Source organism: Bubalus kerabau, chromosome 12 (assembly GCF_029407905.1).
Source record: "Bubalus kerabau isolate K-KA32 ecotype Philippines breed swamp buffalo chromosome 12, PCC_UOA_SB_1v2, whole genome shotgun sequence".
In the NCBI taxonomy this organism is placed as follows: domain Eukaryota; kingdom Metazoa; phylum Chordata; class Mammalia; order Artiodactyla; family Bovidae; genus Bubalus; species Bubalus kerabau.
The window spans coordinates 16,703,551-16,726,260 of NC_073635.1; the positions used below are offsets into that span (position 1 = coordinate 16,703,551).

The window sequence follows — 22,710 nt, forward strand, 5'->3', positions numbered from 1 at the left end:
ACTGTGTTTGAGGTCTCCTTTTCCTAGACTTCAAGGTTGAATTCTTTCTTCCTTTTGGTTTCTGCCCTCCTAAGGTTGGTTCAGTGGTTTGTGTAAGCCTCGTATAGAGTGAGATTTGTGCTGGGTTTTTGTTTGTTTGCTTGCTTCTTTGTTTTTCCTCTGATGGGCAAGGCTGAGTGAGGTGGTAATCCTGTCTACTAATGATTGGGTTTGCATTTTTGTTTTGTTTGTTGTTTAGATGAGGGTGCACAGGGTGCTACTGGTGGTTGTGTGATACCGGGTCTTGTATTCAAGAGGTTTTCTTGGTGTGAGTTCTCACTATTTGATACTCCAATGGCACCCTACTCCAATACTCTTGCCTGGAAAATCCCATGGACGGAGGAGCCTGGTAGGCTGCAGTCCATGGGGTCACTAAGAGTCGGACACGACTGAGCGACTTCACTTTCACTTTTCACTTTCATGCATTGGAGAAGGAAATGGCAACCCACTCCAATGTTCTTGCCTGGAGAATCCCAGGGACGGCGGGGCCTGGTGGGCTGCCATCTGTGGGGTCTCACAGAGTCGGACACAGCTGAAGCGACTTAGCAGCAGCAGTAGCAGCAGGGTTAGTTCTCTGGTGGTCTAGGGTCTTGGAGTCTGTGCTCCCACTCCAGAGGCTCAGTGCTTGATCTAGTTGCACTCTTCTTTCTACATACTGAGCTCCACACCCCCTCAGCACCTAGAGAATGTGAGAATTCTGCTGCCACAAATCCCCCTCCGGGGACCTTCCAGCCAGGCAGGAGGACCATTCGCACCAGCACCTTTTTTTTCTCTTTTCCTTTGTGCTTAGTTCCTAAGGGGGCGCATGCAGAAGCCACACATCTGGCGCTTCAGACCTGAGTTCCTGGCATGAACCAGCTAGGCAGCAGGTCACCTCAGGACGTGTGCAGAAGCGCCTGAAACACAATTCGTGTTTTTTAAAGACTAAGCAAAATCCTGAATTCCCATCACTCTGGTTAAGAACTAGGACAGAACCAATACCTTCTAGAAAACATCTGAATGAGACTCCTCACTTCATTCCCCTCCCTGTCCCAAGAGGTAGCCCCTGTCCTGACTTTTATGATAATTACCCCTTTGCTTTCTTTATAGTTTCAGCACCTATGTATACATCAGGAAAAACAGTTTAGTTTGGTCTATCTTTGATCCCTTCATAACAGTTTTCCCCAATCTGCTTATTTCACCCCATGTTATATTCGGGAGATTTATTCCCATCAGTGGAGTTCATTTGTTTTCAGTGCTGCGTGCTTTTCTTCCTATGATTGTATCATGATCCATGTTCTGCCCCAGGACTGGGGGACATGGAGATGGTTCCAGATTGGGTGTTCACAAATAGTGCTAGTATGAACCTTCTCTTTCATTTCCTTGGCACACTTGCAAAGGAGTTTCTCTGGCTACACAAGAGACAGGTGTTGGGTTTGTGATTCTTGCATGTTCTACCTGGTGAGGTGCAGTTCAGGGCTTGTACCTATTTCCCCTTACGAGCTCATACATGGTTTTATTCAAATATTTTTCTGATTGGGTGTTGTGATTTTTAAGAGTTGGAAAGCATGAGCCTAAAGACTCCTAAGGTCAGGGGCAGAGGAAGGAGACATTGGAATGAATTGAGAGAGTAGCCTTGACATATAAACACCACCATGTGTGAAATAGCTAGCAGGAAGGTGCTGTATAGCACAAGGAGCTCAACTCAGTGCTCTGCAATGACCTAGAGAGATGGGATGGGAGGTGGGAGGGAGGGAGGCACAGGAGAGAGGGGATTTATGTATACTTATATCTGATCCACATTGTTGTACAGCAGAAACTAACACAACTTTGTAAAGCAGTTATACTCCAACTAAAAAGTAAATTAAAAAAAAATGAAGACTCCTAAGGTAATAATTTTTTTTTAAATAAAACTCAGGATTGTCTCATTGCCTGGTGGTGGTGTTAATGCTGTGTGTGTGTAGATGGGCTCAGAGGAAATTGGAGCAGCAGAAAGGATACTTACGTTGACTGAGTGCTTGTCTCCTGCCAGGCATGGAACTCAATGCTTTTCCGGTTTCCAAGTATCATCTCCTAAATTTTCACATTAGCCTTAGGAGATGCGACTGATCTCACTGGATAGGAGAACTGAGGTTCAGAGGAAATGGAGGACATGCCCAAGGTCACGTGCAGGACATGCTGGAGCTGGAACTTGAACCCAAACCTGTCTCTCAAGGTCCTCTTCCCAGTGCTTCAGGCTGTGCTCCTCTGCCTCACTGGCACATGACCTTGACCCACAGCTGCCCTGATGTGACTGAAGAAGGCATAATTCACGCCAGTGCATTCCTCCCAATACCAGGGTGACCCAGCACATGTCCCCTAGGATAAATAGCATGAATAAGAGAGAAACTTCTTGTTTTTAGCTGCTGAGTTGGGCAGCTGTTTTACTGCAGTAAACCTGGCCAATCCTCACGGATAAAAATATACAAGCACAGTCACATGGTCTCCATTTTTGAGTGCTTGTTTTGAGTTCTTGTTTGAATGCCTAGCACAGGTGGAGGCTTTTCCCTTGGTGTGAGACACTCTCCTGACTACCCAGAGGTGAATCATGGAGGAGAGACGTTTCATTTTCATTATTCTTAGAATGTTCTTAAGATGTTCTCAAAGCTCTTAATAGTTCATGCAGCAATTAATGTATTCTGACGGATTAGTAACTTACCAGCAGAACCCTCAATTTCTACAGCACCACTGGAGGCAGAAAACTCACAGTGTTTAACTGACTTAATTAGTAGCTCAGGGTCACAACTAAGATCATTTACAAGGAAAATGGATAAGATGGGGCGACAAGAAGGACTGATCCCTAAAGACTGAGAAAATATGTTATTTGTGGCAATGGAATGAAAGGGTTTCCAGTTCATTGAGTGGGGCTCACATTCAAAGGATATGGACATTTATTCAGCGAGATACTCAGGAGAACCTCCATTGCCCTCACCTTCTCTTCAATCCTACTTCATGCCAGGAGTGTGCCCAGAGGCCTCAGCTGCCAGATAATATGGCCCGAGGAGTCCTGATGGAGAAGCTAGAAGGCAGGCATGCATGGCGCTGACCCTTTATATACCACATATGATATATGTATCCTATTCTAGATCATATTTTCTTAAGCTAAAGTATAGTTGATTTATAGTATTGAGTTAGTTTCAGGTATAAGCAAAGAGGTTCAGTTACACATACATGTAGATATTCTCTTTCGTATTAGTTTACATTATAGGTTATTATAAGATATTGAATGTGATTCCCTGTGCTAATACAGTAGGACCTTGTTGTTTGTCTATTTTATATACGGTAGCTGATATCTGCTGATCCCAAACTCCTAATTTATCCCTCTCTGCCTTTCCCCTTTGGTAACCATAAATTTGTTTTCTATGTCTGAGTCTGCTTCTGTTCTGTAAATAAGTCCATTTGTATCATATTTCAGATTCCATATACAAGTGATAGAATATATTTATCTTCCTCTGATTTACTTCATTTAAAATGATGATTTCTAGGTTCATCCACATTGCTGCAAATGGCATTATTTCATTCTTTTTTATGACTGAGTAATATTCCATTGTGTATGTATGCATATGTACGTATATATCGTGTCTTCTTTATCCATTCTAGATCATGAATTATATACTACATATATATGATATGTATAGAGGTTTGATATAAGGAATTGGTTTACATGATTGGCAAGTCCAAAACCCATAGAGCAGGACAGAGGCTGGGAACTGAGGCAGGATTTCTGTGTTACAGTCTGGAGCCCAAATTTCTACTTCTCCAGGAAATCTAGGTCTGTGCTCTTAAGGCCTTCAATTCATTGAATGAGACCATCATGGACTGAATTATGTCCTCCCAGAATGTGTATGTGAAAATCCTAACCTCCAATGCAATATTTGGAGATAGGGTCCGTGTGTGTGTGTGTGTACGATTATTTGCTTGATCATGAAATGAGTTCACAGAGCAGGGTGTGTGTGTGTGTGCATGTGTGTGTGTGTGTGTACATGCATGCTTATTCGCTCAATCGTGAAATGAGGTCAAAAAGCGGGGCCCTAAACCCCAGGACTGGTCCTTATAAGAAGAGGAAGTGACACCAGGGAGGAGCATACAGAGGGAAAAGCCAGGTGAGGACACAGAGAGAAGGTCTCCAGGTTAAGGAGAGAGAACTCAGGAAAAAACCAGACCTAGTAGCACCTTGGTCTTGGACTTGCAGCCCCCAGAACTGAGAAGTCATTGTCTGTTGTTTAAGCCATCCTTTCCCCCCACACACACACCAGCCTATGATGCAATATTTTCTTATGGCAGCATAAGCAAATACAGAGGCCCACCTACATTTGAAAGTAATCTTTTTATTTAAAAGCAGTCAATTTAAAAGCAAGACATACAGATGGCTAACAAACACATGAAAAGATGCTCAACATCACTCATTATCAGAGAAATGCAAATCAAAACCACTATGAGGTACCATTTCACACCAGTCAGAATGGCTGCGATCCAAAAGTCTACAAGTAATAAATGCTGGAGAGGGTGTGGAGAAAAGGGAACCCTCTTCCACTGTTGGTGGGAATGCAAACTAGTACAGCCACTATGGAGAACAGTGTGGAGATTCCTTAAAAAACTGGAAATAGACCTGCCTTATGATCCAGCAATCCCACTGCTGGGCATACGCACTGAGAAAACCAGAAGGGAAAGAGACACGTGTACCCCAATGTTCATCGCAGCACTGTTTATAATAGCCAGGACATGGAAGCAACCTACATGTCCATCAGCAGATGAATGGATAAGAAAACTGTGGTACATATACACAATGGAGTATTATTCAGCCATTAAAAAGAATACATTTGAATCAGTTCTAATGAGGTGGATGAAACTGGAGCCTATTATACAGAGTGAAGTAAGCCAGAAAGAAAAACACCAATACAGTATACTAACGCATATATATGGAATTTAGAAAGATGGTAACAATAACCCTGTAAGAGACAGCAAAAGAGACACTGATGTATAGAACAGTCTTATGGACTCTGTGGGAGAGGGAGAGGGTGGGAAGATTTGGGAGAATGGCATTGAAACATGTAAAATATCATGTATGAAATGAGTTGCCAGTCCAGGTTCGATGCACGATACTGGATGCTTGGGGCTGGTGCACTGGGACGACCCAGAGGGATGGAATGGGGAGGGAGGAGGGAGGAGGGTTCAGGATGGGGAACACATGTATACCTGTGGCGGATTCATTTTGATACTTGGCAAATCTAATACAGTTATGTAAAGTTTAAAAATAAAATAAAATTTAAAAAAATAAATAAATAAATAAATAAAAGCAGTCAATCCTAAAGGCAATTGACCCTGAATATTCATTGGAAGAACCAGTGCTGAAGCTCCAATACTTTGGCCACTTGATGCAAAGAGCCAACTCATTGGAAAAGACCCTGATGCTGGGAAAGATTGAGGGCAGGTGGAGAAGGGGGCAACAGAGAATGAGATGTTTGGATGGCATCACTGATTTCAATGGACATGAGTTTGAGCAAAGTCCAGGAGATACTGAAGAACAAGGAAGCCTGGGGTGCTGCAGTCCCTGGGGTTGCAAAGAGTCAGACACGACTGAGCAGCTGGACAACAAGAGTGGGGCTTCCCTGGTGGCTCAGTGGTGAAGAATCCGTCTGCCGACACAGGAGCTGTGGATTCAATCCCTGGTCCAGGAAAATCCGACATGCTGTGGAAGTCTATTCATTTTGTTGCAAATGGCGTTATTTCATTCTTTTTAATGACTGAATATTTTTCCATTGTATATATGTATCACATCTGCTTTATCCATTCATCTGTTGATGGACATTTAGGTTGCTTCCATGTCTTGGCTACTGTAAACAGTGCTACAATGAACACTGAGGTGCATGTATCATTTGGGGCCATGTTCTTCTCCACATTTTTGTCCAGGAGTGGGATTGCAGGATCATATGGTAGCTCTGTTGTTCATTTTTAAAGGAAACTCCATACTCTTCTCCCCAGTGGCTATAGCAATGTACATTCCCGCCCTTTCTGTGGCCATTGAGCAGCCTCACACCTCTTTTAGCCCCCTTTGCTCCCAGAACAGCAGAAGCCGTGCCCTGATGGCAGACACCTGTCCCTGGGCCTCACATCAGAGCTTCCTGGAAAGCTCTTCTTCTTTTCAACTCCATGATTGACATGCCTTTTTTTTTTTTTCCTGGTGATTGAGCTGGAAATGAAATTCCACAGGCTTGAAAAACTGTCAAGCAGAGTCTCATTGAAATTGCTTTTTTTTTTTTTCAGTTTTAATTTGAAGAAAACAAAAGCCCCAAACCCTGCAGTTAGTTGAAGAGTCATTAAATAATTGACTGCACTTGCCATTCTAAGAGGTAATTCAATACACCCCATCAAGCCACCTTTACAAGGGAACTTTTCGGAGGCCCTCACTAGAGCCCACCCCGTAGGGGAGACGCAGCTTTCTTGGGAGGAGGAGGCTATGTTCCCTGGACTGGGAGCCTGGGGAGCAGAAGCAGGCAGACACCCTCAAAAGGACTGCAGCCCTGACAGAAACCAACTACATCACAGACAGGGTTGTTTAAAACTTGGCAATTTCAGATCAATTTCCCTTCAGGGTAGAACATGAAGATACTTAGGAAAGCAGCTGCATTTAAAGGCAGCCTAAAGACTTACCAGGGTTGTGTGTGCCTCAGATCCTAAATCAAGGGGATGTGAAAGGTGGTTTGGAATCTTTGGGATTTAACAACTCTTCATTCTCTCATTGGCCTTTCAAATTTCACAGCGCTTTTTTCTCTTTGCTGAGTTCAGCTTAGTTAAGGATGCCTTGGTTGTTATTAATAAATAAATCCCAGATGGACTTCTTTCTTAGTTTAATGCATTAATTGCATTTATTTTTTTCCAATCTGGAATAAAATCCTCAGGAAATCACTAGTGATGCTTTTTTAAAAAAAAGTTGTGGTAAAATACACATAACATGAAATTGATCATCGTGACTATTTCTTGTGTCCAATTTAGTGGCATTAAGTACATTCATGGTGTGTTTCTGGGGACACTTCTGCACTTTTTCCTACCCTCATCCCCAGCAGTCTGGACTCACTAGAAGTGGCAGAGCAAGATTTTGATGATTAATTGCCATTTCTGCTGGTCCCATTGCATCTCTCTTGGAATATTGCGCCTTTATCCTGTGAGGGTCTCTCCTCCATTTGAACGGTTGTTGTTCAGTTGCTAAGTCATGTCTGACTCTTTTGCAACCCCATGGACTGCAGCCCGCCAGGCTCTAACTACTTTCAATCAAATGCTTTCACCTTAGCCAAACACCCACAGAATTGAGAAATGGCATCTCCCTCTGATTCTAATTCGTGGTCACTCTTCTTCACACAAAGACTACAGAGAAAACAAAAAGTCATGAGTGGAAGGAACCAATGTTTTTTGGGTGGCTCTGTGCTGCTTTTGTGCTAACCCAGGTGCAGATGTCACCCCATTCGCTGTTGACAAGCATCCTCCACCCTACTAGTTCCATTTAACAGATGAGGATGCTGTGGCTCAGAGAGGTTAAGGAACAAGGTCACACAGCTGGGACTGAACTCCAGGTTCAAATGAATTACAAATCAAATATGGTCTGTGGCCTAAGAGAAATGGAACCCAGGAAGGCAGGAAGATTCTAGGAGGATGATGGGGATGGTGAATAAGTGTGTAAGAGAGTAAAAGAAGAACACGCCCATCACCCTTTCCGGGAGGAATCACCACCATTGACTTCTGCTCTCAACAGCACTCACAGGGTCTCTCACTAGCTGGGCCTCCTATGGAGAGACCTCCCAGTAAGGGCTTCCGGGCCATGCTCTTCCCAGCTGGGAGTCTGATTTACAGACATTTCAGATTACTTTGATCACTTGCATTCTCCTGCACATAGGGTCACTCAGAGCTGCAGGCAGAATTTCTGACTCTGCCTTCAAATTAAAACGCCAACTATTTGTCGAGATGGATTTTCTTAACCAACTGTCTTCACGTGTTCGAATGTCTCTGGTTGAAAATGCCCCTGAGAGTTACCATGGCAACACCTGTCTGCAGAATGGCGGGAAGGAATCCTTAAAAGAGATTCCAAATTGCTGTGGCCACTTCCAGCCAGACACGCACTGAGTTTTGCTCTGGGGGTATCTATCTGATGACTCTGGACCGGGGATGAAAGACCAGGAGGAAAACTCCAAGGTTCCAAAGATGTGTATGAAGTGTCTCCCCAGCCTCAGGAGGAGGCTCACAGCGTCTGTGCTGATTTTCTTCCGTCCTTCCTCCGTCTTCAGGGCTCAAGTTCAAACACTTAAAAGCAGATTTATTTCTAACAGGAAAGGACTGAATGCAAGTTAAGGAAGAGGCAGCTGGCTCAATAAAGGTGGATAAAAGAAGATAGAAACAGTTGAAAGTTTGAAACCTGGAATTGGGTTTTGATAAAGGATTAAGATAATTTCCAAAACAGATCAATGATTCTTTTTTCTTTCTTTTTTTCTCTCTCTCTCTTTCTTTCTTCCTCCTTCCCTGCCTCTCTCACTCTCTCCCTCCCCCCTTTCCTTCTTTCATTCTTTCCTTGGAAATGGAATAGAAATGTAAACAATCCAGAGATTTGAACTGTAGAGTCTGACATAAGCAAGTTTTACAGTTATATGAACTCCCCTGCCAATATTTAATTAGTGCTATGATCTTTCTAAAGATGGCAAACATCATACTTTAGTATTTAAAAGCTATAAAATTCAGTTACATATGAGTGTAGGGTTTTGTGGGTGTGTGTAGAAAAGATCTGAAAATGTTATAGATAATGAAAGTCGCTCAGATCAGTCGCTCAGTCGTGTCCGACTCTTTGCGACCCCATGGATCACAGATCACCAGGCCTCCCTGTCCATCACCAACTCCCGGAGTTCACTCAGACTCACGTCCATCGAGTCAGTGATGCCATCCAGCCATCTCATCCTCTGTCGTCCCCTTCTCCTCCTGCCCCCAATCCCTCCCAGCATCAGAGTCTTTTCCAATGAGTCAACTCTTTGCATGAGGTGGCCAAAGTACTGGAGTTTCAGCTTTAGCATCAGTCCTTCCAAAGAAATCCCAGGGCTGATCTCCTTTAGAATGGACTGGTTGGATCTCCTTGCAGTCCAAGGGACTCTCAAGAGTCTTCTCCAACACCACAGTTCAAAAGCATCAATTCTTCGGTGCTCAGCCTTCTTCACAGTCCAACTCTCACATCCATACATGACCACAGGAAAAACCATAGCCTTGACCAGACGGACCTTTGTTGGCAAAGTAATGTCTCTGCTTTTGAATATGCTATCTAGGTTGGTCATAACTTTCCTTCCAAGGAGTAAGTGTCTTTTAATTTCATGGCCGCAATCACCATCTGCAGTGATTTTGGAGCCCAGAAAAAGAAAGTCTGACACTGTTTCCACTGTTTCCCCATCTATTTCCCATGAAAGTCGCTCAGTCGTGTCCAACTCTGCAACCCCATGGATTATATAGTCCATGGAATTCTCCAGGCCAGAATACTAGAGTGGGTAGCCTTTCCCTTTCCAGGGGATCTTCCCAACCCAGAGATCAAACCCAGGTCTCCTGCATTGCAGGTGGATTCTTTACCAACTGAGCTATCAGTGAAGCCCCACAGGTGGGGGAGGGAAGGCTAAAGCTTCTGCCTGTCTTTTGGGGAGGCATGGTTCAACCTGCAACAGTTGGGTTCCTCCTGAAACAGACCCTGAGACAAAGTTGTGAATGCAAATATTTAGTTTCTTTGGGAGGTGATCACAGGAAGCGCTGAAGCAGGTGGAGAAGTGAGGAAGGGAAGGGAGGCAGACAGAGGACATGAATGAGCGGGACGCTCTTGGGGGCAGATGGGACCTAATCCTGCTGGGGGCCCCGGAGGACCATGCAGAATATCCTGCTGGAGGAGCTTTGGGTGTGTTTGCTGTAACCTCCTCTGTAGGGCCTCGGGCTGCTAGGGCATTGCCTCCCAGCATGTCCATTTCCTGGGAAAGCCCTCAGGCAGACCCGTGGCCATGGCAGGGGGAGGTGGCTGCCTGCAGGAACCCCCAGGACCATGGAGACACCGCCAACAGCATCGCTCCGACCTCATGTAGTGGGTCTTCCTCTCACATTGAGAATAAGGAATTTTTATTGTCAATCACTTCAGTTTCTTTTTGAACATTGGCAGGTAACTACTGTCTGATAAATTATGAGTGAAAAAGATATTTTACTCCAAAATCACTTCCTTTAGCTATTGTCTGATGATAGATCATTCCAAAGATTTTCAAATTGATAACTGCATTATCTGAGCTTGAAAAAACCTTGTCCCTGGGACATATTTTTTCATCTTCCTCAAAGTTTGATTTGCAGGCCTATGCCTTCCCCTCCCCATTCTGTACCCATCTGGTAAATTCCTACGGGCATGCTAAGTCACTTCAGGTGTGTCCAATTCTGTGCGACCCTCTGGACCATAGCCCGCCAGGCTCCTCTGTCCATGGGATTCTCCAGGCAAGAGTACTAGAGTGGGTTGCCATGCCCTCCTTCAGGGGATCTTCCCAACTCAGGGATCGAACTTGCATCTCCTGCATCTCGTGCATTGCACACAGATTCTTTGCCGCTGAGCTACCGGGGAAGCCTGGTAAACCCCTCTCCAAGCTTTAAGACTGAATCGCATCTCTGCATCGACGACGAGCTCCTGTCGGTCATCCTGTGGTGCCGAGCACAGTGCCCTGTAGGAGGACGTTATGCCGTAAATGCTTGCTGAATGCATGAAGGAGTGAATGAAAGAATGTATTGGTGAGTGAATGTGGGATCATTGGTTATTTCAAGCTCTCCCTACCACACAATTGGGAAGTGGCACCCTAAGAACAAAACTGTAAATTCATTATTCGTCCCAGTGTGCCGTAACCCAGGACACTTTATGTTCACATAAACACCTTGAAAATAGTTACTGACAATTTGTTCAGGTGTCGCTGACAAGGCCCACATATGACCGGCTTTTCTTCCCACAATCTGATGGCTCTTTGATGCGCAGCCACGTGACTCTTCTCCCAGGCCTGGCGGCAGCCTCTTCACGGCCTTTTCTCATGGGCTTATGGTCAGCTTGCTGTCCGCCCCAAAAGCAGGCGGCTCCAGCCCGCTGTCCCACTCCACGCCTGTCCCCGTGTCACGCTGGTGTCCTGGGGTGTCACCGTCCACTCTCGAGACAGTGCTACCACTGCTCCTTGGTGCAGACATGGGCTGGTGCCAAGTTTTTGTCTAATCTCAGAGCGTTTGCTTTCTTTCTCTGGATTTCTGTAGGAGCTGAGGAACATCTGAAACACTGGCCAATTGTCTTTAAATCAGTTATTGACTTTGCTGTCATGACTTCATCTACGAGTCCATGAAACCCAGAGCTGCTACCAGGACAGTTCTAGAACAGCCAGCATCCTCAGCTTGCTCTTCAGTTACTGCCTGTCTTGTCATCACTGTCAAGCACTGAACAGCGTGAGCTGTTTTCCTTGGAGCTGGAGGTGAGGCGACAGAACCCTTAGAGCCTCTACCTTAAGTTCTATTACATTGGCATATTTTTTTTCACAACCATGTTTGAACATCCATCCACTTATTTAATAAATATTTATGGCAGCGCCATTGCACTGAGAATACAATGGTTTAAAAGACCCAGTTCCCCACAAATATTCATAGCAGTGTTAGTCATCATAGCCAAAACAATTAAACAGACTAAACATTGAAAGAATGTTTAGTTGAAACATTGAAAATAATGTTGAAAACAACTAAAATATCTTCAACAAATGGATGGATAAACAAAATGTGGTATATATAATAGAACATTTCTCAGCTATAAAAAGAAATAAAGGGCTGATACCCGCTACAACATGGATGAACCTTGAAAAGTTTATGCTAAATGAAAGAAGCCAGACACAAAAGGCTGCATTTAAATGAAATATCCAGAATAGGTAAGTCTTCTATAGAGATGGAATGCAGATTGGTTGTTGCTCAGGGCTGGGGAGGGGGTACAGGGTGTGACTGCTTGATGAGTTCAGGATTTCCTTTCAGATGATGAAAATATTTTAGAACTAGATAGAGGTGGTGGTTACACAACAGTGTGAATGTACAAAATGCCACTAGAATTTGGTCTCAATTAAAAATAATTTTTTTAAAGACCTGGTGCCTATTCCTCACAGTCCATGAGTTCCAAAGTTTCACATTCAGGCCCCAGAGAATCTGCAAAGGGGAAAAAAGACCACAGTCTGTTGTGGAGGCAATCATTGACGTCACTGAGAACTTTAAAGTGGAAAAGGACATGGAAACCATCAAAGACAAAGGCTAGGATGGGATTAGCAGAGAAGTTGGGCCCTGCGGCTCTGTGGTGTTCTTGGTTCAGTCCTGAATTAGCAGAGTAGCCTTGTCTTGTCTTGTTTTAGCACTGCTTGGCAGCCACTGGGCAAGCTGGTGGAGGAAGAGGAGATACAAAGATGAATGAGATGGAGACTCAGCCCACTGTCCAACCTACCCAGCGGCTTGCATCCCAACAGGGGAAGAGACCTGCCCACAGACAGTGAGAAATGGGGGAAGATAAATAATGAATGCTGTGGGAGGGTCACATGGAACTCTCTGGTATAAGCCCAGGAGGATGAGGGAGATAGACTTCATCCAAGAGAAGGAGTCGCTTTCTGCCCCACAGGACTGAGGGCAAGTGCCAAGGGCTTAAGAGAACTCCATGCCCCAGACTCTGCCCTGCAAGCTTATGTTTCCATCAGTAAAGGAGGCCAATTGGGTGGGTGGCAGATTGTTTTCCAGTTAGATCAGCAACCCACGGGAATTAAGGAAGTACCCCCCAGTGCTGGCTGATTCTCTCCCCAAGAGATGCCCACTTGACTCTCCATTTCCCCTGGGTTCTCCACTGGCAGCAGGAGGCATTAAGGGGCAGGGAACCTCCTCTCTGGGATTTTGCTCTGCTGGAGAGAGTGCTCTGGGCTTGACCTGTAGCATCTTTCACAGTCATCCTTTGAAACAGGGATCATGAACACGTCTTTCTTTCTTTCTTTTTAAAATGCTTATTTATATTTATTTAGCTGCACGAGGTCTTAGTTAGGCTTCCCAGGTGGTGTTAGTGGTAAAGAACCTGCCTGCCAATGCAGGAGACTTAAGAGAAGCAGGTTTGACTCCTGGGTCACGAAGATCCCCTGGAGGAGGGCATGGCAACCCACTCCAGTATTCTTGCCTGGAGAATCCCATGGACAGAGGAGCCTGGTAGGCTGCAGTCCATAGGATCGCAAAGAGTCGGACACTACTGAAGCGACTTGGCAGGCATGCATTGGGTCTTAGTTGCGGCATACGGGATCTTTAGTTGCATACAGACTCCTTAGTTGTGGCTTGTGGGACCAAGTTCCCTGACCAGGGGTGGAACCCAGGCCGCCTGCGTTGGGAGTGTGGACTCTCAGCCACTGGACCACTGGTGAGGCCCTAAATGTTCCTTTTTTGCAGATGAGGTTCAGAAAGATGAAATGATTCGCCAAAATCAGGCAGCAATAAGTGATAGAATCAGGATGTGAACTGGTGTGACATCACAGGCTCTGCTCTGTGTACCTCCGACCCTGTTTGGCTAAGAGTTGGTGCCGTAGGGCATCAATATTCATTAGGACAACTCCTCCAGTTGGAAACATTAAAGGAAAAACTAATACAAGGCTGAAAAATGTTGACAAGCTATTGCTGGACCTAAAGCACTGAGCCTTCCTAGGGTTGCTGTGCTTCAGCTGGGCAGGCTCCATCACTCATGGGGCCTCCCTGGCTCCCCTGAGCATCAGAGGCCTTGACCACTGGCAAGAGTCATGTCCTCAGCCCAGAGCTGAGACCTGCGAGGTTTCTGATGAAGAAAGAACAAAGTGCCTGGAAACTTGAGTTGCACTCTGTCACAGTGAAAAGGCCAGAATTGGCATTTTAAAAATTCATTGTCTTCTAATAATAAAACTGTGTTTACAGAGAGCTGGGCATCTGAGAGCATCAGGCTTGTGCAAACATCACTTCTGGAATGTTCACAACACAGGCTCAGGGAAGTGAGAAGGTGACTCTGACTCGGGTCTCTGCAGTTAAAAGAAATGGGCCCAGGGGAAAAGCGTCCTGCTCCAGGAGGCAGAAAGCGGCCAGAGGGAGGTGATGTGAGTTCCAAGAACAAACACTTGCGGAGCACCCGCGCGTGCCAAGTGCTGGCACAGACACACGAGCAAGCCTGTCTTTGCCCTGTGGAGCATCTGCCTCCTGCGTCCTGTTCTCAATTCCTTATTCCTGAATGCAAAAGCCATGGAGGCAGAGGAAGCTGGTTCTTAGAGAGCTGGGGGAGGAAGTCCTCCTTGGTCACTCATCTTCATCTTGCACTCACCCTCTTTACATCAGGCTCTGAGCCTTGGCACAGTTAAGTCCTCTGCAACCAGCCCAGCTGGCAGGGGCCCTGCTTATTCTTCTGACCTTATCCTGGAGACGCCCTGCTCTGTAAAACAATGAGCAATCCTCTGGACAGAGGAGCCTGGCAGGCTACAGTCCATAGGGTCACAAAGAGTTGGTCATGACTGAAGCGACTTAGCATGCATGCACACAACCAGCCCAGCTGGCAGGAGCCTTGGGAGTCACTGTTGTGTGGAACCCGTGAGCTTGGAGAAGAGCCTGGTCCTGGTACCTTCCTTTCTCCTTCAGATCTGGTCCCGTGGAGGAGCTGGTTTGCCTGTCTGCCCACAGCCTGGGGCGAGCTCCCTGGGCACACATGCTCCACCTTTGCGGGAGGCGGGAGGTGGCAGGAGGCCAACTCTCCAGGGATGGGTTGGATAGTGGTGGGAAGTAGTAAAAGACTGCACACCTAAGCCAAAAATCCTCTACTCTGGACTTTTCCAATAATAAAGCTGACATTTTCATTCTCTCCTGTCAGATTCTTGATTGGTTCTGAGCTCAGAGGATGGAAACTGAAGTGTAATTTCTTTCTTTCCTAGAATCCTCCTGGGGTCTCTTTTCTCCCCTAGCACACTCACTGCCTGGCACATAGGGGTGGTGATTTAGCTGCTAAGCCATGTCCAATTCTTGGGACCGCATAGACTGTAGCCTGCCAGGCTCCTCTGTCCATGCGATTTCCCAGGCAAGAATACTGGAGTGGGTTGCCATTTCCTTCTCCAGGGGGTCTTCCTGACCCAGGGATGAAACCAGGGTCTCCTGCACTGCAGGCAGATTCTTTACCCTCTGAGCCACCCGTGCCTGGCATATAGCTGCTGCTCTCTATTTATTGAATGATGAAGTCAAAGATGCTAAGATGGGAGGCTGATGCTCTTCCTTCCTTACTGTAGAAATAATCCAAAGCCATTGTCATGGGTCACTTAGTAATTGTGCTTTGGTTGGGAAGTGTCAGGTGAATCAACCCTAATTTGATTGGCTGAAGGTCTCCTATTTTTGAGGAAATTATGTCTGAAATGGAACTAGCCTCAGCCTGAAATGCCCAGGGCAAAACCCCTAGTACTGTGTTAGTCGCTCAGTTGTGTCTGACTCTTTGCAACCTCATGGACTGTAGCCCAGCAGGCTCCTCTGTCCGTGGGATTCTCTAGACAAGAATACTGGAGTGGGTTGCCCTTCCCTTCTCCAAAGGATTTTCCCAACCCAGGGATCAAACCCGGGTCTCCTGCATTGCAGGCAGATTCTTTATCACCTGAGATCTCTATTGAGAATAAAAGCAATGGGAATTTGATGAAGTTTAATTCTTTTGCAAAGGTCTGTCTAGTCAAAGCTGTGGTTTTTCCAGTAGTCATGTATGGATGTGAGAGTTGGACTATAAAGAAAGCTGAGTGCTGAAGCTTTGATGCTTTTGAACTGTGGTGTTGGAGAAGACTCTTGAGAGTCCCTTGGACTGCAAGGAGATCCAACCAATCTGTCCTAAAAGGAAATCAGTCCTGAATACTCATTGCAAGGACTGATGCTGAAGCTGAAACTCCAATACTTTGGCCACCTGATATGAAGAACTGACTCATTAGAAAAGACCCTGATGCTGGGAAAGATTGAAGACAGGAGAAGGGGACAACAGAGGGTGAAATAGTTGGATGGCATCACCGAATCAATGGACATGACTTTGAGCAAACTCTGGGAGTTGGTGATGGACAGGGAAGCCTGGTGTGCTGCAGTCTATGGGGCTGCAAAGAGTCGGACATGACTAAGTGACTGAACAGAACTGAATTCTTTTGCAGGGATGGAAGTACCTGCCCAGGTTTTTGTTTCAAGAGCGTTCAGCTGTCTAAACACTCAGCTCAGCCAAGCCTCGCTCTGCATACAGACTACAGAGGGACTTCAGAGGCTTAAGCATCCTGCTCTCATCTTCCCATCAGCAGAGCTCCTCGTTTCCAACCCTGACTGGAAGGAAATGAACCCTATGGCAGAGGGCAGGTGAGGGTTGGAAGAATTTAGGTGTATATTTAAAAAAAAAAAAAAGGATTTATTTCCCTTTGGCTGTGCTGGGTCTTTGTTGCTGTGTGTGGGTTTTCTCTAGTTGCATCGAGCGGGGCTACTCTCTAGCTGCGGTGTGCAGGCTTCTCATTGAGGCGGCTTCTCTTGCTGTGGACCTGAGGCCCTAGGGCGCCCGGGCTTCAGTAGTTGTAGCATATGGACTTGTAGTTGCAGCTCCTGGGCTCTAGAGCACAGGCTCAATAGTTGAGGTGCACGGACTTAGTTGTTCCACAGCACGTGGGATCTTCCCAGACCAGGGACTGAATCCTCGTCTCCTACAGTGCAAGGCAGATTCTTCACCACTGAACCACTAGGGAAGCCCTGAAGTGTACATTTAAAGGCTGCTGAGGTGGTCACTGAGGCTGTAGTCTTAATGCCAACCCCAGGGAGTGACAAGGTGAAAAAAAAAATTTTTTTTTTAAGTGTAAAACTGAAAATAAAGAGGGGGACACAAGAGACATCTCAAGACATCTGTCTGTGGGGTGGAGGGGGAGAATGTAGAACTTTCCCCAAGAAAGCAAGTAGAAAGGAACATGAAGTTAAAGATCGGTGGACAGAATAAGCACCCCCTAATCACTTCATGGCAAATAGATGGGGAAACAGTGGAAACAGTGTCAGACTTTATTTTTTGGAGCTCCAAAATCACTGCAGATGGTGACTGCAGCCATGAAATTAAAAGACGTTTACTCCTTGGAAGGAAAGTTATGACCAACCTAGATAGCATATTCAAAAGCAGAGACATTACTTTGCCAACAAAGGTCCATGTAGTCAAGGCTATGGTTTTTCCAGTACTCACGTATGGATGTGAGAGTTGGACTGTGAAGAAAGCTGAGCACGAAGAATTGATGCTTTTGAACTGTGGTGTTGGAGAAGACTCTTGAGAGTCCCTTGGACTGCAAGGAGATCCAACCAGTCCATTCTGAAGGAGATCAGTCCTGGGTATTCATTGGAAGGACTGATGCTAAAGCTGAAACTCCAGTACTTTGGCCACCTCATACGAAGAGTTGACTCATTGGAAAAGACTCTGATGCTGGGAGGGATTGAGGGCGGGAGGAGAAGGGGACAACAGAGGATGAGATGGCTCGGTGGCATCACCGACTTGATGGACTTGAGTCTGAGTGAACTCCGGGAGTTGGTTATGGACAGGGAGGCCTGGCGTGCTGCGATTCATGGGGTCGCAAAGAGTCGGACACGACTGAGCGACTGAACTGAACTGAACTGAATCTTTCTGTATTTCTGCTGTCTTGGTGCTGAAGCAGGATTGGCCCCTAAGTTTTAAGTCTTTCAGGCCACACAAAGGATGTTTGTCTTTCCCCTGTCTTTTTCTGTGTGTGGTGTGGGGGGTGATGGCGGGGGATGGGAAATGGAGTCCTAGCCACACAGGAAAGGAAACCCAGGAGGCCTGGGTTTCCCACCACTGCAGATGTGCCCGGGCTGGGAACAGGAGGCAGCAGGTCTGCTTGATTGAAAAAGAAAAACCCACAGGGGTCCTTCTGATTAAACACAGGTCCCAAGGACCCACTGTATTGCACAGGGAAGGCTGCTCAATATTATCTACCAACCTAAATGGGAAAAGACTTTGAAAAAGAATAGATATGTGTATATGTATAACTGAATCACTTTGCTGTCCAACCAGAAACTATCACAACATTGTTGATCAGCTATACTCCAATATAAATTTTTAAAAAAATGCAGGTCCCATCAGGACCCCCTCTTCTTTTCATTGCAACTCAGCATGGTGAGATGGGGTAACTTGCCATATGAAGAGAAAATCACCTCTTGTCTCAGAAGTTGCTGTGCCAGTTAAATACACTAATATTATGTGCCACGGCCTATTTTATCACCTTGTGGTAGATCCAGAAATCCCATGCCTGGGAAGCTTCCCTCTAGTGCACCTCTTTGGGAATGAAGCGTTCAGGTTGCTTCCTAGGACTCTGGGAGGCAAGGCCCTTCTGGAAGGGGCTGCAAATGAGGTCAAACGTGACTTGATAGGATGCTTAGGCGTGCTTAGTTGATCAGTTGTGTCCCCTCCAGGCTCTTCTGTCCATGGACTTTTTCCAGGCTAGAAATACTGGAGTGGGTAGCCAATTCCTACTCCAGGGGATCTTTCCAACCCTGAAGGACTGAACCTGCATCTCTTGCGTCTCCTGCATTGGCAGGTGGATTCTTTACCACTGAGTCACCTGAGAAGCCTGAGGATGCTGAAAACAGCTACCAGTAACAGACCCATCTGTCTGTTCCAGGGGTGAGTGAACCCTTATTCTCCTTTTGCTTGCAAGGAAACGGAGGCACGGAGAGGTTGGGTCATGCGCTTTACATCACAGCCTAGTATGTTTTACAGTCGGGTTTGGGTGGCTTGTGCCCTGCCTTTCTTTCTCCTGTGCCCTGCTTCCTTCTCACCCCGACTTTATCCCCAGCCCAGACTGGAAGGAGAGCATTGAAAATATCTCTGTAAATCAGAGATGTGATGGTACCTGCCCGTAGGGCCGTCGCAAAGATTCAGTGAGGTGATTATGGGACATGCTTACGAGCACACCTGGTGTGTAGTAAGCATTCAGTAGATGTTGGCTTTTAGGATCAGTGCTGGGTCAGCCAAAGGGTTCCCGAAGGAAGACAGAGAAAGAAGCACCAGCGGCAGGGAGAGCAACAGGGCAGCCGTGACCAGTAGTGCCCTGAAATCAGATTCTTCTCAGAGGGACCTCAGAGTGATTGTCTGAATCTGCTGAAAGAAATAACTGGTGCTTGTGTTCACCAGATTGAACAGCTAATCACGGCTCTCCATCTGTGATTATAAAGTACCGGAGACTTGAGAAGGGAGAGCTTGTTAGGTGAAAATTGAACAAGCATCAGCCGTCTCGAGAGGCAAAGCGCTCAGTGAACATCAGAAACGGCTGTCTTAGGCATTCATCGGGCAATGGCTTATGATTTCCTTTTCTTTTTAAATATCCCGTGGCAAGCCTCAAATGCTTTAAAAATGAGGACCCAGAATAGAATATGAGTCTAAAATACAGGAGGCCCAAAAGAGCTCTATTTAAGGTTCTAAATAAGGCATGGAGTTTATCACTCAGGACAGAAAGACCAGCTCCAGGCTTCCACTGCTAATTATAGCGTTGACTTCATTTTCTCCTTCTTCCCCCTGGTGTGTGTTTTTAGTCTTTGTTTCCTAACAAGTCTGGAATCACTTGTGGTTTCATTCTCCCCATACCACTTTCCCGCCTCTCCCTTCAGTGCACCAGAGCCTGGACAGCTGGGTGGATTCGCTGTCACATCCTCTGATTATTGTGTTTCTCTTGCTGTTCAGACAAGGAGCAGAGTCCTTCCTACTTCATGCTCCCATGGCCGCAGGGTCACCGTGGGGGGCGGGCATCCATCCTCCACGGGTATATGACCTTGCTACCTGAGCAGCAGCTTCCACTGCACAGCCCCCTGGATACACACGAGTCTCTGCACCCAGCCTCTGGGGACTAGACTCCACAGAAGGCACCTGACCTAAGGGCCACAATCGTTTGGCTTACAGACATGCACTGCTGCTAAGTCACTTCAGTCGTGTCCGACTCTGTGCGACCCCATAGACGGCAGCCCACCAGGCTCCCCCGTCCCTGGGATTCTCCAGGCAAGAACACTGGAGTGGGTTGCCATTTCCTTCTCCAAGGCATGAAAGGGAAAAGTGAAAGTGAAGTCTCTCAGTTGTGTCCGACTCCCAGCGACCCCATGGACTGCAGCCTACCAGGCTCCTCTGTCCGTGGGATTTTCCAGGCAAGAGTACTGGAGTGGGGTGCCATACTAGACCAATCAAATTTCTTTTTTTGAAAAAAATTATGTATTTATTTATTTTTGCTGTGCCAGGTCTTTGTTGCTGCTCGTGGACTTTCTCTAGCTGCAGCGAGTGGGGGGCACGGGCTTCTCATTGCGGTGGCTTCTCTTGTTGCAGAGCTCAGCCTCTAGGGCATGATGGCGTTAGTAGCTGCAGTACACGGGCTTCAGTGCCTCCCAGCATGAGGACTCTTCCTGGACCAGGGATCGAACCCATGTACCCTGCCTTGGCAGGCAGATTCTCAACTGCTGGGCTGCCAGGGAAGTCCCAAATTTCTTTACTCAGAAATCCAAACTAAAAGGGAGACAACACATTCGCTGGCTGGTTGCAAGAGCTTCAAATCAAAGGCTGTACAGTGGAGTCGGGCATGGGGAGACCTCACCTAGATGGATGGCCTGCTCATGGCCCAGCAGAATCAGAGCTGAGGTGTGTGGCCACGTCTGACCGAGGTCGGGCACCAGAATCAAGGTTCCCAGATCCAAACTCCAGGTGTGTCCACAAGGGGTTTGGCCTGATTACAGCTCCATCTGGGTCCTCAAGATGAGCCCCATTTTCATACCTAAGTTGGGCTTCCATGGTGACTCAGATGGTAAAGAATCTGCCTGCAATGTGGGAGACCTGAGTTTGATCCCTGGGTTGGGAAGATCCCCTGGAGAAGGAACTAGAAACCTACTCCAGTATTCTTACTTGGAGAATCCCATGGACAGAGGAGCCTGGAGGGCTGGAGCCATGGGGTCATAAAGAGTTGGACACAACGGAGACACACACACACACACACACACACACACAGGATTCTTTTACTGCAGCCAGATGAACCAATCCTGGTAGTCAGTAACTCAGTCCATTTCCACAAGATGCCATAGGAGTGCAGATCTCTGACGTCAGAGCAAGTCAGCCTGGCCCCTGGCCCTGGGCTGGTGCGGGTCTGAAGCAATGGTAACCTGAGGCTGATCTGTGTGGTTGCCAGGACTGCTGTTGGGTGGGTGTGTGAGCAGCTGTGATTCTGGGAGCAGCCTCTAAAGCATTTAAGGCCCATTTACAGGTAAGGGGTGGATGCATCTTAATTCTGAACTTGTTTATTGGGGCCACTATCTACCCAGCCATTCAGCAAGTATTTATTGGGTCCCTCTGATGTTCAGCCCTGAATATTCACTGGAAGGACTGATGCTGAAGCTGAAGCTTCAATCCTTTGCCACCTGATGCGAAGAGCCGACTCATTGGAAAAAAATCTTGATGCTGGGAAAGATTGAGGGCAGAAGGAGAAGGAGGCGACAGAGGATGAGATGGTTGGATGGCATCAGTGATACAATAGACACGGGTTTGAGCAAACTCTGGGGGATGATGAGGGACAGGGAAGCCTGGCGTGCTGCAGTCCATGGGGTCACAAAGAGTGAGACGTGACTTAGTGACTGAACAGCAACAACTGGTGTCAGTTTATGGCACTAGGTGCTAAGCAGGAGTCAAAGGTGAAACGTTCGGGTATCTTGCTCTGGGCTTAACAATTAAAATAAAAGATGCATGCACAAATCAAGAAAAAAGCGACAACTGTCATGAAGATGTACGAATAAAATGCCATGGGCTTTCAGAGCAGGCACCAGCACTTCCTTCCAGCAGGATTATGGGAAAGGTTGAGGCTGAGAGGACGCTGTGTCTGGACCTCGACCCTCAGGGAAGATCTGGAGGCTGGTGAGTGGGAAAGACCAATAAAAGGCAGTGCGTGCAGAGGTACAGAGTGAGGAGCACGAAAAGGAAAGACCGGGGGTCACATTGGGTTGAGAGCAGTTCATAGGTGAAGGGAAACGTCATGCTGTGCAGCGGGCTTTATTTTGAAGCTGATGTGATGTCACTGGAGGGGGTGAACAGAACAATGGTGGGCAGAGAGAGCCTTTGGAAAGATTACCGCCGGTCGTATTAACAGGAAGGAGGGAAGCCTAGTGATGCTTAAGGAGCTGTCCATATCGGATCAAGTTGAGGGGCAGAGCAGTGCTCCCACCCAAGGCATCTTCACTTCTGCTTCCTCCTCAGGAGCCTGACCAGTAGCACTTTCCCCTCATGACAAATTCCTCTTTTCCTGATGGACCCCACCTGCTCCCCACCCCCAACTGTAAAATGTTGCCAAATGGATTCAATTCAAATTCTATGTAATAAAAACATAAAGTAAGGCAACATAAATGGAAATGCTTTAAGTAACATCCTCTGGCATCTCATAAAAGCCTCTTAAATTGATTACACGAGAGCTCAGGGTGCAGACACCAGAAAAAAACGAGGGTTTTATGGGAACTTTGGCAGCACCCCAAAGTGAAGTCGTGTGGTGGTTGCCACGGACATAACTCTTCCCCAGATCACGTTTGTGCTTCAAATGCTGCACCCTGCACAATGACTTTCCCTTCCCT

General features: G+C 46.6%; 1 long non-coding RNA gene across 2 annotated transcripts; it reads left to right on the forward strand.

Annotated features, from left to right (window-relative positions):
* Positions 1–10,643: 10,643 nt before the first annotated feature.
* On the forward strand, positions 10,644–22,424 carry LOC129624330 (uncharacterized). 2 transcript variants are annotated; one of them, XR_008700888.1, is made up of 6 exons: positions 10,644–10,827; positions 11,332–11,543; positions 12,456–12,589; positions 16,248–16,443; positions 18,663–18,748; positions 21,457–22,424. It is a non-coding gene; the product is annotated as an uncharacterized LOC129624330 (long non-coding RNA). The 2 variants fall into 2 exon arrangements; XR_008700889.1 differs by lacking the exon at positions 12,456–12,589.
* The last annotated feature ends 286 nt before the right edge of the window (positions 22,425–22,710 follow it).